The 26141-nt window shown below is 43.5% G+C and overlaps 1 long non-coding RNA gene across 2 annotated transcripts; it reads left to right on the top strand.

The window, feature by feature from the left end:
• The first annotated feature begins 654 nt into the window (after nt 1-654).
• LOC123567914 (uncharacterized) lies at nt 655-18814 on the top strand. Of its 2 annotated transcripts, none has more exons than XR_006691073.3 (4): nt 655-699; nt 1643-1680; nt 16243-16399; nt 18570-18814. It is a non-coding gene; the product is annotated as an uncharacterized lncRNA (long non-coding RNA). The 2 variants fall into 2 exon arrangements; XR_012421243.1 differs by having other exon boundaries at nt 12579-16399.
• Nucleotides 18815-26141: the final 7327 nt, after the last annotated feature.

The raw sequence follows: 26141 nt of genomic DNA, 5'->3' as shown, positions 1-26141 counted from the left end.
CTTTTGGGGCGGAACAGACTTGAATAGCTAGGAAATTGCCTAAGTGCAGGAGATCCCCTTAGAGAGGAGACTGTAGCCATTAGCCACAGGTAGCTCTGTAGATTATCATTTAAAATTCAGTGTTTCAGTCTCACCAGCCACATTTCGTGCTAGTGACTGCCATATGAGACACTGCGGATCAGCATTCACTCATTCATCTCACAAGTATTTATGGAGTGCCACGGTAGTGACAATGAGTGAAGCATAGAAAATCTCTGCCCTCGTGGAGTTTCTGTTCTAAAGGGGAAGATGAACACTAAAGAAACACCATAAGTGAGTCAACCTTTTTTTCTGTCCATTGCAGTCCCCGGGGGGAACCGATGACGTACTCAATTGAGTAACTGAGAAGTGTTTAATAATGGGAGGATTTACTAAGATGTGGGCAGAGATCAGGGAAACAAGGCATGGTGCAGTCCTCACTGCAGGAACCATCGCGGTGGCCAGGCCTGCAGGGGCAAGCACAGCTCCAGTTCCCAGCCAGGGCACCAGTGAGAAGAGCCAGGGAGGGGCTGCCTGACCGGAGCAACGCCCCTGCAAGAGAGGCGGCCCTGGAGGCAAACTGGTGGGGGAGGGGCCTAAGTGCTCTCATCCCACTTCCCTCCCTGGCCTCCCACTGGCCCAGCCCCAGGGAAGCCAGAGGCCGGGTGGAGAGGAGTGGAGGTACGTGGCAAAATCATGCAGTCTAGGAAACCCAGCAGGGTGGGAGTACAGTTTGGGGTAGAGGGGTCCTGTGGGAAGGGCAACTAGCAAAAGAAATGGCCTGAAGCACAGGGGCTCTCTCACTGCCATCCCCCCGACCCCTCCTTTTCCTGTCTTCCTATAACATTCTGTCCCCTTCCCCAGGCCCTTCTGTCATCTCTGTGGCTCTGCTTTCTGCCACATGTCACATTCTCTCTCTCTGGGCACTCTCACAAGTGCCTTAGAGCCAAACCAGGGCCACTCTGCTGAACCTGAGTCTCTGTGCTCTGTTCACCTTAGGAGCATAGACAGGAATGTTTTTTGTTTTTTATGTTAAATAGACTTTATTTTTTAGAATAGTTTTAATTTTACAGAAAAACTGAAAACATTGCAGAGAGAGTTCCTATATACCTCACCCCGGCTTCCCCTGTTATTATTATTGTTTTTTAGACAGAGTCTCACTCTGTTGCCCAGGCTGGAGTGCAATGGCATGATCTCAGCTCAATGCAACCTCCGCCTCCTGGGTTCAGGCAATTCTCCTGTCTCAGTCTCCCGAGTAGACAGGAATACAGGCACCTGCCACCACACCTGGCTAATTTTTTGTATTTTTAGTAGAGACAGGGTTTTTGCCATGTTGGCCAGGCTGGTCTTGAACTCCTGACCTCAAGTGATCCATCTGCCTCAGCCTCCCAAAGTGCTGGTATTACAGGGGTGAGCCACCATACCTGGCCCAGCTTCCCCTATAACTAATATCTCACATGAGCATGGTATGTGTGTTGCAGTCAATGAACAAATAATGACGTTTATTACCTAAAATCCATATTTTATTCTGATTTTCTTAGTTTATACCATCAACTGAACCTGTCTCCTTGCCTACTCTGCCACTTCCTAACTCTGCTGCCTGTTTTCTCTAATTCTCTTCCAGGTCTTCAGAAACTAATAGAGAAAAATCACAGAACTGTGGTGAGTGAGTCCAGACTAGTGAGGGAAAAAAGGAAGCACTGCATAGTTACAAAGCAATCAACAAAGGCAAGGTGGTTTCAGCAGCCTCCTACCTAAAGCACAGGGGCTTAGGTAGGAGGTTGTGCTTTAGGTAGGAGGCTGCTGAAAATTTTGTTTTGAGAGAAGATCTCATTCTGCCTCTCAGGTTGGAGTGCAGTGATATGATCATAGCTCACTGCAGCCTCCGGGGCTCAAGTGATCCTCCCACCTCAGCTCCAAGTAGCTGGGACTACAAGTGCATGCCACCATGCCTGGCTAATTTTTTATTTTTATTTTTATTTTTATTTTTATTTAGAGATGGGTCTCACTTTGTTGCCCAGGCTGCTTTTGAACTCCTGAGCTCAAGTGATCCTCCTGCCACAGCCTCCCACAGTGTTGCGATTAGAGGCATGAGCCACTGAGCCTCACCTCTGGTCTCTCAACTTCTGGGCATTCCCCTCCACAAAGCCACCCCAGAGCACTCCCTTATACCCTTCATCCAGCTTCACCTAAAGGTAGTATCTTACATAACCATGGTACAGTTATCAAAACTGAGAGATTAACATTAATACAGAACTATTAGCTAAACTACAGATTTCATTCAGAGTTCACCAATTTCCTCACTCATATCCTTTTTTTCTGTCCTAGAATCCAATCCAGGGTCCCACATTGTATTGAGTTGTCACGTCTCCTTAGTCTTCACCAATATGCAACAGTTTTAAAGGCTTTCTTTGTTTTTCATGACCTTGACACTTTTAAAAGTTATGGTCAGGTATACTGTAGAATGTCTTTCAGTTTGAGATTGACTGATGTTTTCTTATGAATTTTGGGGAAGAATATCACTAGGGGAAGTGCCTTTCTCATGACATCATATTGGGGGACATGGTATCAGCCTGAAAGATCACAGGTGATGTTAAGCTTGATCACTTGGTTAAGGAGGTGTCCGCCAGGTTTTGCCACTGTGAAGTTACTAATTTTCTTTTTCAATACTCCATTTGTCAGAAGTAAGTCACTAAGTCCAGCCCATACTCAAGGGGAAAGGAATTAAGCTCCTTTTCTAGAGGAAGGAGTATCAAAGAATTTGTGGACATATGTTAAAACCACCACAGTGACTAATTAATGTTTTTGGGTAGATACTTTGAGGCTATACAAAGATTCTATTTCTGCTTAAAGTTTCACCCACTAATTTTAGCATTCATCAGTGAATCTTTGCTGCAGCAGTTACTACTATGGTGTTCAAATGGTGATTTTCTACTTCCCTCGTGCCTTCTACCTTTATCATTTGGAATCCTGTAAGGACGGTTTCTCTCTTCTACTTGTTTATTTGTTCATTCAATCATTTCTTTATATCAGTATGCACTATGGAGATGTATTTTATTCTTTGGGTTAGAATCCGGTACTGTTTTTTTATTGCTCAATTGGTTTCTGTTTATGACTCTGCAAGCTTTTTGGGCTTGCTCCTGTGTCCTTTTTGACATGGCTTCCTCCTTTTTTGCATTTTGCTCTGGTTGGTGTTTGTTTTGAGCACTCCTTTACTTTCTGTCAAATGCACCAGGCTCACTGTGTATTTTCTGCCCCAGCTGCCCCAGCCCTATAATCCACCCTTTCTCAGAGGGCCTCTCAGTGCATTGCAGACTTCCCTGCTGATATACTAGTGATTTTAGTTAGGGCCTGCTGCTCTGCCAGGATTAGAATCCTTTCCTTACCAGCACAGCTCTCACAGTGGTAAAGAGTCTGACAGGCCCATTGTCCCTGCCCTGGCACATAGGAGGTATGTGACTTTGGGCAAGTTATTCTATGTCAGTCTAAGTGTTCTTGTCTGTAAAACGGAAAATGGCAATACTCCTTCCTTATGGGGTTCTTGCGAGGATTAAGTGCATGCGAAGCAGGTCACATGCCCGTCATAAGTATCTAATACGTGTTGACGATAATGAAGATACAACTGCTTCTGGTCCAGGTGATTGGTTTTAAGGGCCTGGACTCTGGAGGCAGACTGCTTGGTTCTGCAATCTTAGTAAAACTCCCTGTGCCTGTTTCTCATCTGTAAAATGGGGATAATCACATAGAGTTTTTGGAGGATTAAATGAGTCAATATACACAAAGCACTTGGAACAGGGTCTAGCGTATAGGAAGCCCTTGTTAACTGTTACCTGTTACTGTTTTTGTAATTATTATTATTGAGATGGAGTCTCACTCTGTTGCCCAGGCTGAGTGCAGTGGCATGATCTCACCTCACTGCAACCTCTGCCTCTCAGGTTCAAGTGATCCTCCTACCTCAGCCTCTCAAGTAGCTGGGATTACAAGCATGCACCACCACACATGGCTAATTTTTGTATTTTTAGTAGAGATGAGGTTTCACTATGGTGGCCAGGCTGGTCTTGGACTTCTGTCCTCGAGTGATCCGCCCACATCAGCTTCCTAAAGTGCTGGGATTACAGGTGTGAGCCACCATATCAGGCCTGTGATTATTATTCTTGCAGGCTAAATCTCTGGCTCCTTTGGTGTTATCCTACCCTTGGTTGGTGGACCAAGCTGTATAGTAGAATATGTATGTGGTTTTAAAAGGGAACTATGAAATGTAAAGGTAATAGATGGTTCAGATCATACATCCTTTCTCCTGAGGAGGAAGGAGAACAGCCAAATTCAAATTCATAACTAGTTTGATTGCCATCATGTGCTGCTGACATTTTCTTCTCGGAGGTGTTGACAAATGGCTGTGACGGAATTACTCAATTCACATTTGTCTCACACTGATGCATGAGGCCCAAACGGCCAGCAGCTTTGGGGAAACTCTTTGTAAATCCATCAAATTTGGCCATTAAAAAATGATAACTATGATCAGCCAATGCTGAGGGACCCATTTTGTGGAAAAAAGAAATGGAACCAACACAGTTAGTGACACAATAATTAGGACGCAGGGGAGACTGCTGACAATTTGGAGATGTTTTCTTGGAGAAAATATCAAATGACTTACAATTTGCAGGACATTAATAGGTAATTAAGTCAGCAATTTGTTGCCTCAGGGTGACAGTTGTGGCCTCTCCTCTGTGCACAAAGAGTCAAGCATCCAAAGGCAATTCCTGCTCTCTCTTAATTGCAGGAGAGAGTGTCATGAAAACTCTTTCCCTCCCACTGAAAGCCCCAATGAGTTTTCTTGTTGGGAATGTTGGGATTTTCTTTTTCTTTTCCTTTTTTTTTTTTTGGAGACAGAGTCTTGCTCTGTCACTCAGACTGGAGTGAAGTGGTACAACCATGGCTCACCACAGCCTCGACTTCCTGGGCTCACGCAATCCCCCTACCTCAGCCTCATGAGTAGCTGGGACCACACCTGGCTTTTTTTTTTTTTTTTTTAAATTGCACATACAGAGTCTCCCTATGTTGCCCAGACTGGTCTTGAACTCCTGGGCTCACGCAATCCTCCTGCCTCAGCCTCCCAAAGTACTGGGATTACCAGTGCAAGCCACTGTGCCTGATTGGGATTTTCTTATTATTGGGGTGAAAATGCAGCCAAAGCTGCCCTCAAGGAGGAGTGTAGGGGGGAACTGAGGTGAGGGAAGGTCCTCCGGGCTCAGGAGCAGAGTCCCTTTCCCTTTCATCTCACTCTTTTCTGCCTTCCTCATCCCCATTGTGCCCTGCCCCCTTGAAGCTGATTTGAGCAGTTCATTTGACAAACATTTCCACAAATGCAGTCATTTGTGAACAACCCTCAGGTTTTGCTTTATCCACAAACCCTATGGGTTATTATTTGTTTAACATTTTTCTTTTAATAAATTCACTTCAAAACATGAATGCCCAATTTCACCTCCTCCTAACCAATGATATCCATGGAGCCACAGGGCTCTGATGACACTGAGAAATGCCACTTGACCTCTGCCAATGGCTGCGTGGGGTCTCCTCTCTCTATTTGGAAAAATCTACTGTGACCTGGCTGGGAACAGGAACAGAATGGACAATGTGGGCCTACAGGAGAAAACCAGGCTCTTGGTTTCCTCCAAAATAAGACAATGACACTGGTGGCAAGGCCTTCTAACACCAAGGGGCATGTCTGTTCCCACTGACAAACATTAGGATTCCCGATGTCCAAGAGGATAGAAGTCAAGGTGGCTGGGGAAAGAAGGGATGGAGGTTGTTAAATGACTCAAGAGTCTGTGGGGTGGAGGCAGGCAAGTGGAGGCAGGAGGCCAGTGATGTTACTACTGACTGCATGGTCCAGTTGAGGGATGAACTAAACCAAAGTAGTTTGTGGAAGCAAAGAGGAGATAATGGACTACCTAGATCAAACTTGATGGCTGACCCGATGTGGGGGATGTAAGAAGAAGAGGAGCTTATGACTCCTGGGTTTCTAACACAAGTGACAGATATCATAAACAAAGATAGGAATGGGGAGAAGAGTGGATTTGGAGTCAAGCTGATGCATTCTGCTATTCACATGAAGAGTTGGAGGGATCTGTGGGATACCCTTTTGGAGATGTCTAGTCTTTGAAGACCATGACCTAGAGTTCAGGACAGATGGATGGGCTTGAGAAACTGATCTGAGTCTTAGTGTCCATATGATAAAAAGAAGCTGTGGGCACTTGTAATCCCAGCACTTTGGGAGGCCTAGGCGGGCAGATCACTTGAGGTCAGAAGTTTGAGACCAGCCTGGCCAACATGGTGAAACCCTGACTCTACTACAAATACAAAAATGGCTGGGCATGGTGATTTACGCCTGCAGTCTCAGCTACTCAGGAGGCCAAGGCTGTAGAATTGCTTGGACCTGGGAGGCAGTTGCAGTGAGCCAAGATCACGCCACTGCACTCCAGTCTGGGTGACAGAATGAGACTGTCTGAAAAATAAATAAATAAAAGAAGAAGCACCAGCAGCTGTGGGTATGGATGACCTCATCCAGGAAGAAGAGACAGAAAGCAAGGATTAGTTTGTTTTTTTTTTTCCCCAACAAAACAAGGTGCATTTTTATTGTGGTAAAATCCATATACTATAAAATTCAACATTCTAATAATTTTAAAGTATACAATTCAGTGGCATTTAGCACATTCCCAGTGATGTACAATCATCATCACTGTATAATCTGTGAACACTTTAATCACCCCTACAGAAACCTCTGCACCAGTTAAACATCCCCTCTGCACCCACAGACCCTAGCAATTAGTAGTCTGCTTTCTGTCTATAAGGATTTGCCTTTTTTGGACATTTCACATATATGGAATGATACAACATGTGGCCTTTTGTGTCTGACATCTTTCATTTAGCATAATGTTTTATGCTAAATGTTATAATGTTTTACACCCATGTTGTAGCATATATTTTTACTTCATTCCTTTTTATGGCTGAAGAATATTCCATTATATAGATATAACACAATTTGTTTATCCATTCATCAGCTGATGGATAATTAGGTTGTTTCCAAGGGATTCACTTTTTTATAGATGCATAATAGATGTATATTGTTTCGAAGTGAAACAACTTATTACATGTGATAATTTATTACATTCATATAATTTGTAAAGATTGAATCCATGCACTTGGGGATATCCATCACCTTAAATATTTCCCTTTTCTTTCTGCTAGCACTTTATGTCTTTTTCTTTTTTTTTTTTTTTTTTGAGACAGAGTTTTTTTTTTTTTTTGCTCTTGTTGCCCAGGCTGGAGTGCAGTGGCACGGTCTTGGGGTCTCGGCTCACTGCAACCTCCGCCTCCCAGGTTCAAGCAATTCTCCTGCCTCAGCCTCCCAAGTAGCTGGGATTACAGGCATGTGCCACCACGCCCGGCTAATTTTGTATTTTTAGTAGAGACAGGGTTTCTCCATGTCAGTTAGGCTGGTCTTAAATCCCCGACCTCAGGTGATCCGCCCGCCTCGGCCTCCCAAAGTGCTGGGATTACAGGTGTGAGCCAACATGCTGGCCTTTTTTTTTTTTTTAGATGGAGTTTCGCTCTTGTCGCCCAGGCTGGAGTGCAGTGGCATGATCTCGGCTCACTGCAACCTCTGCCTCCTGGGTTCAAGTGATTCTCCTGCCTCAGCCTCCCGAGTAGCTGGGATTACAGGCGCGCACCACCACGCCCAGCTAATTTTTGTATTTTTAGTAGAGTTTCACATGTTTTTAGTAGGGTTTCACATGTTAGCCAGGCTGGTCTTGAACTGCTGACCTCAGGTGATCCACCTGCCTCAGCCTCCCAAAGTGCTGGGATTATTGGCGTGAGCCACCGTGCCTGGCCTGTGTCTTTTCTTTATGCTTGTGATTTTGAATTCTTTTCTTATCCATTTTGAAAAACTATAGTCACCAAGATGTAAACTTTTAATAAAGCAAGGAAGGAGAAAGAGGTGACTAAGGAGACTGAGAAAGGGAAGTCAGAGACATAGAAGACACACAGACTCTAAGGGAGGATGTTTCAGAAATGGAGGGTTTGGTAAGCAGTGTCGGATAATTCAGAAAAATTCTGAGAGTCAACCGTTGAGGGTTTGGCCAAAGAGAAGACTGGTGACCTTATAATAGGAGTTTTTCTGTGGAAAGGTGAGGGCAGAAGCTGGATGGTGAACAAGAGATGTGGTTTGGGGCAGGGAAGGCACTACTTTTATAAGAGACATGAAAGAGTAGGAGAGGATGAGATATGAATATGGGATAGTAGGAAGCATGTTTACTTGCTGGTCGGGAGAAGCCAGAGAGGAAATTCCAAAGGGGAGAGGCAATGAAAGGCTCTGGGATGCACATTAGAAGCACCTGGGAATCCCACCCAATTCAATTCAGATCCCTGGGGGTGGGACCCAGGCATCATTAGTGTTTTCTAAAAATGTCCCCAGGTGAAGATATCAGAGAGTTGGGGCTGAGAACCACTGAGAAAGACTTGCTGAGGATGACCTTAGAAGGAAGGACACCGTTATGCTAAGACTAGAGGGAGAATGGCTACAATGTAGGTGAGTTTACAGTGAAAGCCAGAAAGCTGTGGGATTTAAAATTAATTTTCTCAATGAAGCAGGCCAGGTTATCTGCTGAGAGACAACGATGGGGGTAAGTCTTATACGTATTTTACACCATCTGTCTGTGAAACTAGGATACTAGTACTTTTCATAGCCTGCATGAGTAGGGGCTGTATTAGGGCTTTTTTTCCTCTCCTTCCTTTCCCAAAAAATTCAGCACCAGCCCTCAACAACATTAAAATTAAAATAATTTATTTTTAGTCTTAACCAAACAAATCAATTCCCTACTTTTTCCTCCTTGATATAATCTGAGCCACGTTGCTAGTCAAGCTGCCTGGATAGTATTTGGGTCCCTCTCTGGCATGCCTTCAGCAACTTTACTTTCAATCCCTTAAAAAACAAAACCAAACTATAATTTAGTGACATGTTTGGCAAAACAAATACAAAGCGTATTGGGCAGCAATTTAAAAAAACAGATTGGCAGATATAAATATAATATGTGTGCACCCCAGGCTTCCTCCCTAAAACTCAATTCTTCTGAGAACCCAAAGGGATGGGATCATAAAACAGTATTTTAGCTTCAGCAAACTTGTATTAATAGGTTCTTCTCACCATTCCTATTCATTTGCTTTGGAAAATTTAGAATGTTTTGCTACTTAGGTGGAGCCAAGTTTTTTGCTTTTGTTTTTTATGGATAACCTGGGGTACAGCAGTCTGATGACTTAGTCACATGTTACTGTAACTGAAACAGTAAGACCCATTCATAGAGATGTCAGCACATATTAAACCCATAATAAATATTTTTGGATAATTATGAATCTTAGAAATTATTTACTTGGCATTTATGCCTCCTTTAGTGATAGCCACTATAGAGGGGTATTTCTCATTCTTTTTGGGTTCTTATCCTATTTTTGAATCATTTTTGATGACACAGGGAGGGTAGAAGTTATAAACTGGCAGCTCACAGAATGTGTTCTGATGGTCCTCTTCTAAAAGTTTGGATCAGGTGACATTTAAAAATTAGGTGATTTCACACAAGAATTCAGATTGCTGGCTTCTCTTGAAAAAGTGGGCGATGTGGTAACTTGGCTAGGCACGCCAACGATGGGTGCATGCTTCATGGGGCTCCCCCTTCAGACCAGGCCTACCTTCCCCAGTTCCCCACCGCCCCTGCCCCTCACCTTTGTGTCTGGTTTCTGGAAGCACTTGAATTTGAGACCAGACCCCTATGTGAGGCCAACTGCCAGCTGCTCATGGTGAATGGCTAATTATATTGTCATGGTCACTGTGTTTGTTTCCTCCAGTGACACTAGGGCTGGAGTATTACTTGTTTTGTGTGCTTGTGTGTCTATAGCCCTGTGCCTGGCACAAAAACACTCAAGAAAATTTGATGAATGAATCTAGGAGGCTCAATTCGTTGCAAGCATTTGGCTACCTATGAAGAAACTGAAGTCACAGTGTCAGATCCTTGGGTAGAGAGTGTAGAAATCCAGAGTAAGAGATTAGTCCAACCTGCTTGTGAGGATAGGCTGGTGTTCATGTGCATTTCTTGGCAGGTTAGTCCTGAAATGCTGATGCAATGGCTCTTTTGAGTCACAATATGCATACCAAAGGCTATGAGGAATTCTGGAGTAAAACAGGAGCAAAGAACTTGTTTTATTTAGTCTAACCGAATGCTTCCTAAATCTTCATCTACCATTTCACTATTTTGACACCCAATCTTTGATTTTCTGACATCTGTTCCCAGATGTACTCAATGGCAAGTTATTTTTTTAATGATGGTGAAATTAAAGTGTCCTGGTTAAGGCAATTTTGTAAGAATTTTGTGGCAGTCCCATAGGCCCCTGGGATCTTCCCTAGGGTATTGCTAAAACAGCATTGGGAAACATGGTTCACTGTAGTCTTATTGAAAGTCAGGGTTAAACTATTTTTCTTCTTTGGCTGGCCATACATCTCTGCAGATACAATAGCTTACATTTGTATGACATTTTATAGTTTAGATTATCACATGCATTATCTCAGTTTCTCCTCAAAACAACGGGAACTGTAGGCATCATTACTCCATTTGCTTGCTTAAGGCCCTAAGCTAGCCAGAGGCAATGTCTAGATCTAAACTCTTCTAGATCTGCTGCTCTGCTGGTACCTCCAACGGATTTTTCCTTGAACACATTATTTAGCTTTTGGGCCAAATCACAGTGTTGGCTGGAAATTTCTGTGATTTGGTGGGGTGGGGGTGGGGGCGCGGGTTGTAATCTCTCCCGGCAAAGTAAAATACTGATTGCTGTTCTGTAGTGAAGCATCAGAGATCACCAGGGGAAGGCGCTCAGATTGGACCTCCAGGGCTTGGAAGGCACACAGCGACGTCAGATCCCCTTGAAGAGTCCAGAACACAGGCGAGCTGGGGCTGACCTGGGCCTTTTGCTCCTTCACCTACAATCTTTCCCAGTCTCCACTGTGCCTCGGGGCCTCAAATACCATCTGCGTCCAAACGTTTTCTCTAAGGAGTTGCAATCTTGCCTCTTACTTCCCTGTCCTACAGGAGGAGCCACTCAAGTGAAAAGCTCACGAGCGGAAAGGGCCTCCTCCAAGCCCGTGTGGGAACCTTTAACGGGCTGGGCAGGGGCCACTTGCTCAGCTTTTGCAGATCCTGGGTCCAGAAGCGCCAGGACACTGGCGGGTAGCGCTGCGAAATTCCGAGTTCCACAGCTTCCAGCTCCGGGGAAGGGGAGGAGAGGAGCCTTCACCTCTACCGGTGTCCCCCTTCCCTGAGGGTCCCCCTTGCCTGAGGGGAGAGGACGAGAAGAGACAGAGGGAGAGGGAAGAGAGGGGGAGAAGGAGGACGGGAGAGGGAAGGGGAGATGAGGGAGAGAAAGGGAGGAGGAAGCGAAAGAAAAGGGGACAGGAGGAGGGGCGAGGCGGGGGTTGGGAGAGCGGGAGGTTGGGACGGAGCCGGGAAGAGGCGAAGGCCTGGGTGCGGGAGGAGAGAGGTCGCGGGAGGGGAGTAGGTCGGGCCGGGCCCTGGGAAGTCGCTGGTCTAGGCCGCCGGCAGTTTCTAACGTCGAAGGGCAGCGTGAACCTCAGCTTCTTACTGCGCAGCCGGAGGCACCCAGGGCCGGGAGCGGAAGTCCAAGGGGACCCCAAAGGCGGAGGAGCAGCCGAGCCCGGGCCCCGCGGGAGAGAGAGGCTGGAGCCTCTCACACGTGGGTTCGGGACTTCGGAGCGTGGCCGGGCCGTGCTTTCTGTAGACAGCAGAGGCCCAGAGTGCGTCCCGGTTCTGAGCTTAGACCCAGAAAGCGGGGTTCAGTGTGACTCATCAGACTCTTCAGCCACCCGCTCCAGGGGGCTCCGGACCTGAAAACAGGGTCTTCATTTCTGTGGGCCCCGAGTTAGAAACTTGCAGAGGAAGGGGAGGGAGCTCACTTCTCCCAGGGTGGAAGGGGTGTGAACACGAGCCAGCGCCCGTGAAGGGTGAAGGTCCCCGGTTCAGGAAGCCCTCTCCCCAAACCTCCAGCGAGTGGTGGGGTGAAGGGTTAGGCCTATCTGAAAGATAGGGGGCAGCTTGTCGAAGTTCAGTGGAGCAGGTGGCCCCCAGGGAAGCCCTGTCTTTCAGTAGAACAAGTGCTGAGCATCTTAAAGAATGCACAAGAGTTTGGTGCATTAGCTCACACCTGTAATCCCAGCGCTTTGGGAGGCCGAGGCGGGTGGATCTCTTGAGCCCAGGAGTTCGAGACCAGCCTGGGCAACATGGAGAAACCCCGTCTCTACAAAAAATAATTTAAAAATTAGCTGGACGTGGTGGCGCACGCCTGTGGTCCCAGCTACTCTGGAAGCTGAAGTGGGAGGATCGCTTGAGCTCTGGAGGTCGAGGCTGCAGTGAGATGTTGCCCCTTGCACTCCAGCCTGGGCAGCAGAGTGAGAGCCTGTCTCAAAATAATAAAAAAACTCATACTTTTGTTTCTATTAACAGTTGATCGGCAGATTCCTCTTACTATGACTATCCAGTCTCCCCTAGGCCTTTGGACATCTGGAAGGCAGTGTTAAGAGCCCAACTCTGGGCCGGGCGCGGTGGCTCAAGCCTGTAATCCCAGCACTTTGGGAGGCCGAGACGGGCGGATCACGAGGTCAGGAGATCGAGAGACGATCCCGGCTAACACGGTGAAACCCCGTCTCTACTAAAAAATACAAAAAAATAGCCGGGCGAGGTGGCAGGCGCCTGTAGTCCCAGCTACTCGGGAGGCTGAGGCAGGAGAATGGCGTAAACCCGGGAGGCGGAGCTTGCAGTGAGCTGAGATCCGGCCACTGCACTCCAGCCTGGGTGACAGAGCAAGACTCCGTCTCAAAAAAAAAAAAAAAAAAAAGAGCCCAACTCTGGAGATGGACTTTGGCTCCACCACCAATTATTAATAGCTCTGTGACTTGGGGCAAGTTACTTAACCTCCCTACACCACAGTTTCCACTGCTGTAAATTGGGGATGATGATAATAATAGCCACCTCACAAGGTTGCCTGGAGAATTGATTAAATGAAATAATTATCGTGGAGTTTATCTAGTCTTATCTGTCAGAGCCAAGAGCCTCCTTTCTCCTAAGCTGACCTTGGTATCTCCCCCCGTCCGCCTCCTTTACTTTGCATCCTAACTCATTAAACATGGGATTGCTTGACAGTATGTTTTCTTTGTGTACAGATAGCTTGTTTCTTCAACCTACATTTTAAGTTCTTTCAACAGTCACTTTTATTTCTATGTATACTTAAAGGCACCAACTTAGTGCATTGCACACAGCTAGTATTCAATAAATGTTTGTTGATTGAGTGATAAATAAAACTTCAGTGATACCTAGAAAGAGATTTTTCTAGAAAATTTGAAGGTATGGAAAAGAAAAACTCTTCGTAGGGCAGGAGGAGTAGAATAAAACTTGAGATATGAAGTCAACTTTGTGAGTTTAGAACCATAAAAATGTATCATGTAGAGTAATCTCAACTATGTAAAGAAAACTGCAAAACAAAACTGGAAGTAAACATGCCAGATTTTATAGCTGATGTCTTAGTGTAGGAGGAGTATGAGTGATTTTTTCCCCCTCCTGTTTTATACTTTTTAGTCCTTTCCAGCTTTTCTATGGTCAATATGTGTTTCTGAGTTGCTCAGGAAAAGTACTTCAATTATCCATATAATTTAGCCAATAAAAATGATCACATTTTGGATGTTTAGAGATGTGATGACCTTGGAGGAAAAAAAAAATCGTGAGAACAAAACAATAGCTTTCCTCTAAGTTTTCCTTCATTTTTTTCCCCAGAGCAGCCACCCTTTACTGATTTGTGCCAGAAAATCAATTTGTCAGTTTGAAATGTAGAGATATTTCCTTTTCAGGGACCAGAATATTTGTCTTTCCTATCTAGGGGACTTCCTTTGAAGTGTCAAGATTCCAGGCAGGGAATCAAAATTGTGGAAGGGTCTTGTGCTAAATTCAGAGCCAAGGCAAAGTGAGGCAAATGATCATAATGATTATTTCAGCTAGCTTAGTGAACTTTCACCTTTTCAGTGATTTTTTTTTTTTTTTTTTTCGAGACAGGGACTTGCTCTGTGCAGGCTAGAGTGCAGTGGTGCAATCATAGCTCACTGAAGCCTTGAACCTCTGGTCTCAAACGATCCTCCTGCCTCAGCTTTCCAAGTAGCTGGGACTACAGGCATGCATCACCACGCCCAGCTAATATTTTACGTTTTTGGTAGAGATGGGGTCTTGCCCAGGCTGGCCTCGAACTCCTGGTCTCAAGCAATCCTCCTGCCTTGGCCTCCCAAAGCTCTGGGATTACAGACATGAGCCACCGTGCTGGCCTCCTGTGATTGACTGATTGATTGATTGATTTTTTCTTACAACGCTTTAGGATGTAACAGTGATCTTCTGTTTGTATTACTATAACATTAAAAAACATGCACACAACAATTTACAAAGTTATAATTCACTCAACTAGAGTTACCTTCCACTTTTACTGAAAATTAGGACAACACTTCAATTTATCTGTGCATAGAGTCGTTCATTCAGCAAAAATTTACTAAGTGCCAGGCCCTGTGCTGATGCTGGAAACAAGAAATAAGACCTGATCCTTACCTTTCAGAAGCTTAGGGTCTAGTTGATGAACACTCATATATAAACAGTGATATGTAGAAAATTGTCTCAAGGGCTTCGGTAGATCCAGGTAGACAGACTTACAGCAGCTAGTGGGACAAAAAGAAGAAGCCAGTTCTAGTGGGGCAGGAAGACAGCAAAGAGGAGGGAGCAGAACAGAACTTCAGAGACAACCAGTTATCTGGACTGATTATGAATCTTTAGCTTATAAGTGGGTAGTCTTTCCCGACGTGAGGCTGTTGTTTTTTTTCTGTACTTTGTCCTAATCATGTTGTCATATATACTATCTATCTGATAACTTTCTCTGCTACATTAAGGGTATGCTTCATGATTCTTTCCATCATTGAGAAATGCAATGAGTTTATAACATTTAAATCCTATTCCATCATATTCTAAGAACTGACCAAATTTTAAAAATATATCAATCATTTTATCAAGTAAGATAGAAATTTGTAAAATATATAAACCCTAAACTTTTTAGTTTTACTTAAAGCATATAATTGTACATTCATTCCTCAATGATTAGATGTTGGGCTCAGTGTTGGAATCCTCTGATTGAAATTACTCATTGTTTTTCTTACATTAACCCTACCCGTGATACACTGGGTTTATGGTTTCCAGCCTTTGTTTTTCTATAGAGAGGAGTGAGCTTAGACACTTAAAAAACAGTATCAGTGTGGAGTCTTTTAGGCTTTACAATTTCTTTTCCTAATCTTTTAGTTTTCTAGCCCATCACTAATTTGACAACAATTTTTACTGTTTTTTTTTTTTTTTTGTAAACTGCCTTTAGTCTTTTCAAAATATTGAACTTGCTTTTCATAATTTGTTTTTTGTTTGTTTGTTTCATGGTGGGTTTTTTTGTACTCATATTTCATTCTTTTATGTAATAGGCATGAAGAAGTTTCAGACAAATCACTAACTGTAAACGTACAACTCAACTGATCTGTGCTGTTTCATTTTAAAAATGCTGGTCATGATCCAATGAATGTATTTCACCTAGTAAATTGGTATGAAGACCTGTGATTTGAAAAATGCTGTGTTAAAGAGTAGTGTAGTGTTCAGTGCACACTGGCATCAGTGTCAGAGAGGGATAGAGAGTGTCTGTTAATGCACTGAATTGTTTAGGTAGTGTTCCATTAAGAGAGCTTCTGCTGTATTAAAATTCTGTTGGATTAGATTTCTGGGTCAACCACTAGGCTTTGGAAATCTCATTGCACTCAAGCTTTGGCTGTTATAGTTTGAGTTTTCCAGATACTGGGCCTGGGCCTAAAGCCCTCAAGCTTAGAGTCAGTGCTAATTGCCTATGAAGTTCACATTACATATGTAACCGACCATAACTGAGCCATTTTAAGGCCATTTGATTATATCCTTTTCTAAAGACAAAACAAGGAGATTGATTGATTAAATGTGCATGCTAATCTAAGAAAACACTTTTCCTAGTTTATGACAATGTCTAAGGCTTTTAAGAACCTCCACTTAAGTTCTTACTTAGCTCTGTTTTCTCTGCAAGGACATGGGACTTGAAAGATATTTGATGGAGCCAGAGAAGGATATGGCAAGCAAGAATATTTGTTTAAGTTGAAATCGAGATCTTCCTCCTCCTTGGTAGAGGCTCCCAGATCAAAAGATACTGGGGGCTATCCTGCCAGAAAGCATAGTCAAATCAGGTGAGTATTTTCCTGAGTTGATAGCTTTATTTACCCTGGTCTGTAGGGATAGCTCTCAGGAATTTACCCCTTTTCAAAATACCTGTCATTCAGGAAAGAAGGGGCCAGAGAGAGGGTAGATTATCTGTTGCAAAATGTCTGGGAATCCCTACCTACAACTCAGGTACCTATATCCCTTTTTAATGAGGGCACACACTCTGAATTCTTTCATTTTTGAGGATGGCAGCCCTGGACCCTTAGGTTTGATGTGGAGATGGCTGGGAAGCAGGGCTGGTGAGAGATGTGCACTTAGGCACATTTCTTGGCTCCTCTAGCTGTTTTTCTGAATCTTCTAAGGTGGAGCTCCCTCTTGCAGTTACAAAGATGACCCAATAATATCATAGAGAGAAGACAACCAGTTCTGCAAACGTGCCCTAATGGGGGAGTCATCACAGTTTTGTAGTCCCCAAAACTCATGTCGTCAATGTGACCAGAATGACCAGACCCTCAGGGATGGTTTCATCTAGCCAGACTTGCTGAAGACTCATGAGTGAACAGAACTCCAGTTTATGATGGAGACATTTGTCTCTGGTGACCAAAAAGCTCCATGATTGTTCTCCAGGACCCTCATGGCTACGTCCTGGGTACCTGGGGAATCATGCTAGTAACCAGAAAGTTGTTTGGTGATCACAAAATCACGAAAGAGAAATGGCTAGTGTTATGGGTTGAACTGTGTCCCTTCCAAATTCATATGTTAACGTCCTAACCCCTAGTACCTCAGAACGTGACCTTATTTGGAAATAGACTTGTAGCAGATATAATTACAGCTGACCCTTGAACAGTGTGGGCGTTAGACATGCCAACCTACATAGTTAAAAATGCATGTATAACTTCTACTCCCCAAAAACTTAGCTACAAATAGCCTACTGTGGAACCACAGCCTTATCAGATAATAACAGAAACAGTTGATTAACACATATTTTGTATATTGTATGTATTACATACAATGATCTTACAATAAAGTAAGTTAGGAAAAGTGTTAAGAAAATAAGGAAAATACATTTATAGTACTGTACTGTATTTATTGATACTGTAAGTTCGCATCACCTGTCTACAAGGTGAATTGTGTGTCTGAATTGGCAGCAACAGCAACTGCAGACCTCAATCTATAGTGCATATCAAGCAATTCAGCTTTTTGTTGTAAACTCATGACTTTTCTCTGCTTCTCGGGAGCACTTTGAACATCACTGGTGGCACTTCGCATGGGTCCCATGGTGTTATTCAAGGTTTATAGTATTGCACTAAACCCATTGAAAAATATGTGAGAACTGACAGAGATCACTTCTTACTGCAATATGCAATTTATTGGAGAGATGAACTGCTCATGCGGAGATGATGAGCATCACACGGCATTTTAAGTGGATACTCGCAACACTTGAGCTTGCCACCATAACAACAGGAGGTGGCTATGGAATTATTACAGTAGTGCAATATTACTGCAGCTAATTTTACGCAGTTATGATTTAATACTGCATCTTTACATTTGTTTACATTTCTCTCAACTTTGAATGGCTCCCCATACAATCTGTGTTTGTGTAAGTTTTAATACATTTTAGCTTTTTATAATTTGTGTATATTTTGTGGTAGTGATAAAATAGACTATTATCTACATATATTTTATACATACACTTGTCACACATTTCCAAAAAATTTTCCAATGTATTTGTTGGAAAAAAAAAATCTGGCCAGGCCCAGTGGCTCACTGGCTGTAATCCCAGCACTTTGGGAGGCTGAGGCGGGTGGATCATGAGGGCAGGAGATTGAGACTAGCCTGGCCAACATAGTGAAACCCTGTCTCAACTAAAAATACAGAAATTAGCTGGGTGTGGTGGCACGCACCTATAGTCCCAGCTACTTGGGAAGTTGAGGAAGGAGAATCGCTTGAACCTGGGAGGCAGAGGTTGCAGTGAGCCAAGACTGTGCTGTTGCACTCCAGCCTGGGTGACAGAGTGAGACTCCGTCTCAAAAACAAACAAATGAACAAACAAACAAAACAAAAGAAAAGAAATCTGTGTATAAGTGGAGGCCATGTAGTTCAAATCTGTGTTCAAGGGTCAACTGTAGTTAAAATGAGGCCATAGTGGAGTAGGGTGGGCCTTTAATCCAATATGACTGATATCTTTGTAAAAAGGGAAAATCTGGACACAGACACCTGCAGAGGGAGAACACCATGGGAAGATGAAGACAAAGACTGGGATGATGTGTCCATAAGCCAAGGAATGTCAAAGACAGCAGCAAAGCACTGGAATCTAGGGGAGAGGTATTATGGGGCAGATTCTTCCTTATAGGCCTCAGCAGGAACCAGCCCTGCTGCCACCTTCAGCTCACACTTCTGGCTTCCGGAACTGTGAGACAATAAATTGTTTAAACCACCCAGCTTATGGTATTTTGTTACATCAGCCTTAGCAAACTAATACAGATGGTTTTGAGGACTAGTTCACATTATGGAGCTTGACAAATTACCTTATAACCCTGACTTGTGACCCAATTATTTGTAATCTCTAGATCTAAGTCTTTTTTTTTTTTCCTCAGACAGGAGTGGAAAAACACTCCACAGCCGGGCACGGTGGCTCACGCCTGGAATCCCAGCACTTTGGGATCTCAAGATTGCTTGAGATCAGGAGTTCAAGACCAGCTGGCCAACATAATGAAACCCTGTCTCTACTAAAAATACAAAAAATTAGCTAGGAGTGGTGGCAGGCACCTTTAATCCCAGCCACTTGGGAGGCTGAGACAGGAGAATCACTTGAACCCGGGAGGCAGAGGTTGCAGTGAGCCAAGATTGTGCCACTGTACTCCAGCCTGGGCAATAAGAGTGAAACTTCGTCTCAAAACAAAACAAAACAAAAAAAAACACTCCTCAAATTTTGGTCTCTGGATTTCCTTTTCCTAAATCCAAGATCTTCCTTTTTCTGTATCTACATCCTTTTTTCTGATGTGCAAACGTTTTTTGTGTGTGTGTGTGTGTGTGGAGAATGGGGTCTTGCTATGTTGCCCAGGCTGGTCTCAAACTCCTGGGCTCAAGAAATCCTCTCTCCTGTCTTCCTAAGTGCTGGGATTATGAGCATGAACCACAGCTCCTGGCCTCTTCTGATGTGCTAGTACCATTTAGTTTATCTCAGTTCTCTTAGTCATGCTCCAGTTATGTCTCACAGCACATCTGTGTCACTCCTGCCAAGGCTTTGCATACAGTCCGGGACTGTTTTCAGTTTTAGTGACTAGAAGAATCACCTGGGGGCTGCTGGTTATAGAAAAGGAAGAAAAGCAGACTTATGACTCCTATCTCTAGAGATTTTGATTTGTAGGCCTGTGGTATCCAAGATATCTAAGATATCTTGGTATCTTGGATACCTGTGGTATCTTGTGTGATCCAAGACTGATCACATTAACTAAGCACCACAGGTACTGTTAACCTCCTGGATTATCTGTTGATTCTTACCAGTTTTTTTTCTTGAGCAGAATCCAAATTCCAAGCTCTGGACACATCAAGCTTGGTCTTACTTTGGAAATACTCCCAGCATTTAGGATTTAGGCATTTCCTCCCTAAGCATACAGAAATAGAGTGGGTGTCCTGAGCCAGTCGCATTCATTCATTCGACAAAACTTTTTGAGTATCTGCTATGAACAAAATACTGTTGTAGAGTCTAGGGAAATGTCAATAAAACAGACAAAAATCCCTGAATTCTAGCTGGGAAAAATAGTGAGTTAATCCATAAACATACTAGGTAAGCAGTACTGTGGGGAAAAAATAAGCAAGATAGAAGATGTGAGTGTGGGGGACTGCAGGTGTCACAGTTGTTTTATTTTTTAATTTCTTTTTGTAAAGTTGAGGTCTTCCTTTGTTGCCAAGGCTGGTCTGGAACTCCTGGCCTCCAGTGATCCTTCTCAGCCTCCCAAAGTATGGGATTTCAGATGTGAGCCACCACCCTGGGCCAGGTTGCAATTTTAAATGGAGTGTTCTAAGTAGGCCTCACTGAAAAAGTGACTGAAAAGTGAGCAGTGCGGCTCTCTAGAAAAGTGTCTCATGCAAATCAGACAACCGGTATAAAGTCCCCAGTCGGAAGGTGAACACACCTGGTGTGTTTCCCAGGAACAATTTAGAGGCCAAGATGGTTGAATTGGAGTGAGAGAGGGAGAGGGTGGCCGACCTAAATTCAGAAAGGTTACAAGGGAGCCAGATCATGCCCTTGGTGGCCATTGCAAGGTCACTGGCTTTTCCTCTGAGTGAGATGGGGAGCCACTCGAGGGTTTGAGCAGTAACATGCTCTGACCGACTTTTTTTTTTTAAGATTCAGAGCGTACCTGTACAGGTTTGTTACATGGATATATTGTATAATATTGTGGTCTGGCTTCTAGTGAAACTGTCACCTAGTGAACATTGTACCCAATAGATAGTTTTTCAACCTCACCACCCCCCACCCTCCTCACTAATGGGGTCCCCAGTGTCTATGGCTTCCAATCTTTGTCTGGCTTACATTTTTGAAGTATTACTCAGGCTGCTGTAAGGGGAACAGGAGTGGAAGCAGGGAGACTGTTTAGGAGGTGACCCACTAAGCCGGGTGGGAGACATTGGTAGCTGGCAATAGGCTAGTAGCAGCCGAAGACGGTGAGAGGTGGTGATGCTGGATGTATTGTGAAGGTGGAGCCAACAACTTTCCAACAGACTGGATGTTGAATGTGAGAGAAGAGAGATGTCAAGGAGGATTCTCTGCAGGATAAATCTTGGAATTCTGGCTTGGAATGCTGAGCAGAAGCATCCCCAAATGATAGAGCATATGGCCTGCAGGTTTCTGGCCACCATCCTGCACCCAGAAGCAGAGCCAGCCTGACGGTGGAGCCAGTGCTGCGTGTGGCAGGGCAGAGTGGCAGAAACTGGTCCTGAGGACAGCGCTGAGCCGCTGGATCAACACCTGAAGCCTGATCTACCTCTGCACTTTCAATTACATCCCTAAGGAGCTCCCTTGGTTATTTTCTATTACTTGCATCCAAAAGCATGCTTACTGCTATTCTGATCCGGAGTCACAGAAGTCTCTCAGATGCAGTTTGCCAGAGAAACTTTTGGAAAGACTTTACTCCTACATACACAGTCTTGATGGACTTGGGCAGATAATTAGGAGAATTCCCTAGGTTACCAGGCAGTGTGTCTTGCTCTCTGCCTTCCCTTTCCTTCAGTCAGGAGTCTTTCTCTGTACTGGCCTACCCAGTGTTGGAGGTGGGTGACACAGGTACTCCTGTAGCCACCACAATTGGAACTGTGCTGAGTTGCATCTGAAGCCCTGAAGACCAGCACAATATTGGGGCTCATCCAAGGGCCATGGCCAATCTGCATGACTGCCACTTGTGGTTATTCAAGGCCAAAGGCCTTGTCACCCAGGCAGGAGTGCAGTGGCATGATCTTGGCTCACTGCAACCTCTGCCTCCCAGGTTCAAGCGATTCTCTTGCCTCAGCCTCCTGAGTAGCTGGGATTACAGGTGTGCATCACCACACACAGCTAATTTTTGTATTTTTAGTAGAGGGGGTTTCACCATGTTGGCCAGGTTGGTCTTGAACTCCTCACCTCAAGCAATCAACCCGCCTCAGCCTCCCAAAGTGTTGGGATTACAGGCGTGAGCCACCGTGCCTGGCTAAGACTTTTTAAAGAGCAGTTTAGGTTCATAGCAAAATTAAGAGGACAGTACAGATTTTCTATATATCCCCTGCCTCCACACATGCACATCCTCCCTAACTATCAACATCCCCCACCAGAGTGGTATCTGTTACAACTGATAAACCTACATTGACACATCACTACCATCCAAAGTGCATAGTTTACATTAGGGCTCACTTACAGTGTTGTACATTCTAGTGGTTTGGACAAGTGTATAATTATATATACTTTGTATATTATGATACAATAGTATCATACAGAGTATTTTTACTGTCCTAAAGATCCTCTGTGTTCCCACCTATTATTCCTTCTTCCCTCCAAATCCTAGCAACCACTGATCTTTCTACTGTCTACAAGTTTTGCCTGTTCCAGAATATCATATAGTTGGAATCATACAGCATATAGCCTTTTCAAATTGGCTTCTTTCACTTGTTAATATGCATTTAAGGTTCCTCTATGTCTTTTCATGGCTCAATAGTTAATTTCTTTTTAGTGCTGAATAACATTCCATTGTCTGGATATACCACAACTTATTTATTCATTCACCTACTGAAGGACATGTTGGTGGCTTCTAAGTTTTGGCAGTTATGAATAAAGCTGCTATAAACATCTGTGCATAGGTTTTTGTGTGGACATAAGTTTTCAACTCCTTTGGGTAGATATCATGGAGTGTGATTGCTGGATCATATGTTAAGAGTATGTTTAGTTTTGTAAGAAACTGCCAAAGTGTCTTCCAAAGTGATTGTACCATTTTGCATTCTCACCAGCAATGAACAAGAGTTCCTGTTGTTCCACATCCTTGCTAGCATTTTATTTTTTCAGTGTTCAAGAGTTTGACAATTCAAATAGATGTGTAGTGGTATCTCTGTTGTTTTACTTTGCATTTCCCTGATGACATATGTGGAGAATCTTTTTGTGTACTTGTTTGCCATCTGTGTATTTTCCTTGGTGGGTGTCAAAGTCTTTGGTCCATTTTTTAATTTGGTCATTTGTTTCCTTATTGTTGCATTTTGTGAATTCTTTTTATATTTTGGATAACAATCCTTTATCAGATGTGTCTTTTGCAAATATTTTCTCTTTGTGGCTTGTTTTGTCATTCTTATTTTTTTGTAAAATTATTGTAATAGAGATGGGGTCTCATTATGTTGCACAGGCTGGTCCTGAACTCCTGGCCTCAAATAATCCTCTCACTGTGGCCTCCCAAAGTACTAGGATTACAGGCGTGAGCCACTATGCCTGGCTTATTCTGTTGATAGTGTCTTTCACCGAGCAGAAGTTTTAAATTTTGAAGAAGTCCAATTTAGCAATTAGTTGTTTCATGGATCATGACTTTGGTGTTGTTTCTAAAGAGTCATTGTCATACCCGAGGTCATGTAGGTTTTCTCCTATATTATCTTCTGGGAGTTTTATAGTTTTGCATTTTACATTGAGGTCTATGATCCCTATTGAGTTAATTTTTGGTAGGAGTGTAAAGTCTGTATCTAGATTAATTTTTTTGCATGTGGATGTTCAGTTGTTCTAGCACCACCTAAAGAAGATTTTCACAGTTCCACCCCCACTAAACCTCAGACCTCAGGGACGACTTTTCCAAAACATTCTTTCTTATGCCTCTCCCATCTCACTGAATTGGTCTCTTGGCAAATTGCAAACTCTTTAGAGCACTGTATCAGGAGCAGGGCCAGACCAGCTCAGCATGGCAGAAAGCCTGAAATTATTAGCACAACATCCCCATGTGAGAGGTAGTAGTTTGTTGCCTGTATTCCGCAAAGTTGAGAACAGAGATTAAGGGACTTACTCAGGATCAGAAAAGTCTTCTATTTCAAACCTAAGATTAGTCTGTCTGATTAACTAATTGCAATCCATCTGTCACGTAGAAGAGAGTAGAGCTTTTCAGGAGGAGACCATGTGGCTGGCTGCTTCACTGATTGGCAATTTGTTGATACAGACACCACAGATCTGATCCTCAGCTTTACAGATCCAATAACTACTGGGCCCTGTGCTCAAGGAGATTAAACTAGAAAGGATCAATTCATCATAGCCAAACTTATAAGAGACTGATGTGTAAATCAGTTTGTCAGATGATTTATAATAGGAAGTATTTCTCACACGTGAGAACCCGTAAACTCTTGAATATGTCCCAATTTGAGAAACACTGCATTCAAACTTCCATTAGGAGACTTTAGTTTAGGTCACTTGATCAAAACAGTTATGAATGAAAATGCAGCATGGGCATTGATATTATGTGGCAGTACTCTGTAAAAAGGTGGCAACACTTGTGTTAAAAATTTTATATTATCACGGCCGGGCGCGGTGGCTCAAGCCTGTAATCCTAGCACTTTGGGAGGCCGAGACGGGCGGATCACAAGGTCAGCAGATCGAGACCATCCTGGTTAACACGGTGAAACCCTGTCGCTACTAAAAAATACAAAAAACTAGCCGGGCGAGGTGGCAGGCGCCTGTAGTCCCAGCTACTCAGGAGGCTGAGCCAGGAGAATGGCGTAAACCCAGGAGGCGGAGCTTGCAGTGAGCTGAGATCTGGCCACTGCACTCCAGCCTGGGTGACAGAGCTAGACTCCGTCTCAAAAAAAAAAAAAAAAAAAAAAAAATTTTATATTATCTTTATTTTTTAAATTATACTTTAAGGTCTAGGGTACATGTGCACAATGTGCAGGTTTGTTACATATGTATACATGTGCCATGTTGGTGTGCTACACCCATTAACTCGTCATTTACATTAGGTATATCTCCTAATGCTATCCCTCCCCCTTCCCCCCACCCCACGACAGGCCCTGGTGTGTCATGTTCCCCTTCCTGTGTCCAAGTGTTCTCATTGTTCAATTCCCACCTATGAGTGAGAACATGCAGTGTTTGGTTTTCTGTCCTTGTGATAGTTTGCTGAGAATGATAGTTACCAGCTTCATCCATGTCCCTACAAAGGACATGAACTCATCCTTTTTCATAGCTGCATAGTATTCCATGGTGTATATGTGCCACATTTTCTTAGTCCAGTCTATCATTGATGGACATTTGGGTTGGTTCCAAGTCTTTGCTATTGTGAATAGTGCTGCAATAAACATACATGTGTGTGTCTTTATAGAAGCATGATTTATAATCCTTTGGGTATATACCCAGTAATGGGATAGCTGGGTCAAATGGTATTTCTAGTTCTAGATCCTTGAGGAATCACTACACTGTCTTCCACAATGGTTGAACTAGTTTACAGTCCCACCAACAGTGTAAAAGTGTTCCTATTTCTCCACATCCTCTCCAGCACCTATTGTTTCCTGACTTTGTAATGGTTGCCATTCTAACTGGTGTGAGATGGTATCTCATTGTGGTTTTGATTTGCATTTCTCTGATGGCCAGTGATGATAAGCATTTTTTCATGTGTCTGTTGGTTGCATAAATGTCTTCTTTTGAGAAGTGTCTGTTCATATTCTTTGCCCACTTTTTGATGGGGTTGTTTGTTTTTTTCTTGTAAATTTGTTTGAGTTATTTGTAGATTCTGGATAGTAGCCCTTTGTCAGATGAGTAGATTGCAAAAATTTTCTCCCATTCTGTAGGTTGCCTGTTCACTCTGATGGTAGTTTCTTTTGCTGTGCAGAAGCTCTTTAGTTTAATTAGATCCCATTTGTCAATTTTGGCTTTTGTTGCCATTGCTTTTGCTGTTTTAGACATGAAGTCCTTGCCCATGCCTATGTCCTGAATGGTATTGCCTAGGTCTTCTTCTAGGGTTTTTATGGTTTTAGGTCTAACATTTAAGTCTTTAATCTATCTTGAATTAATTTTTGTATAAGGTGTAAGGGAGGGATCCAGTTTCAGCTTTCTACATATGGCTAACCAGGTTTCCCAGCACCATTTATTGAATAGGGAATCCTTTCCCCATTTCTTGTTTTTGTCAGGTTTGTCAAAGATCAGATGGTTGTAGATGTGTGGTATTATTTCTGAGGGCTCTGTTCTGTTCCATTGGTCTATATTTCTGCTTTGGTACCAGTACCATGCTGTTTTTGTTACTGTAGCCTTGTAGTATAGTTTGAAGTCAGGTAGCATGATGC

The sequence above is a fragment of the Macaca fascicularis genome, chromosome 12, assembly GCF_037993035.2.
Source record: "Macaca fascicularis isolate 582-1 chromosome 12, T2T-MFA8v1.1".
Lineage (NCBI taxonomy): Eukaryota > Metazoa > Chordata > Mammalia > Primates > Cercopithecidae > Macaca > Macaca fascicularis.
The sequence above is the reverse complement of the archived record's forward strand: the minus strand, read 5'-3'. Positions and strand labels throughout refer to the sequence as shown.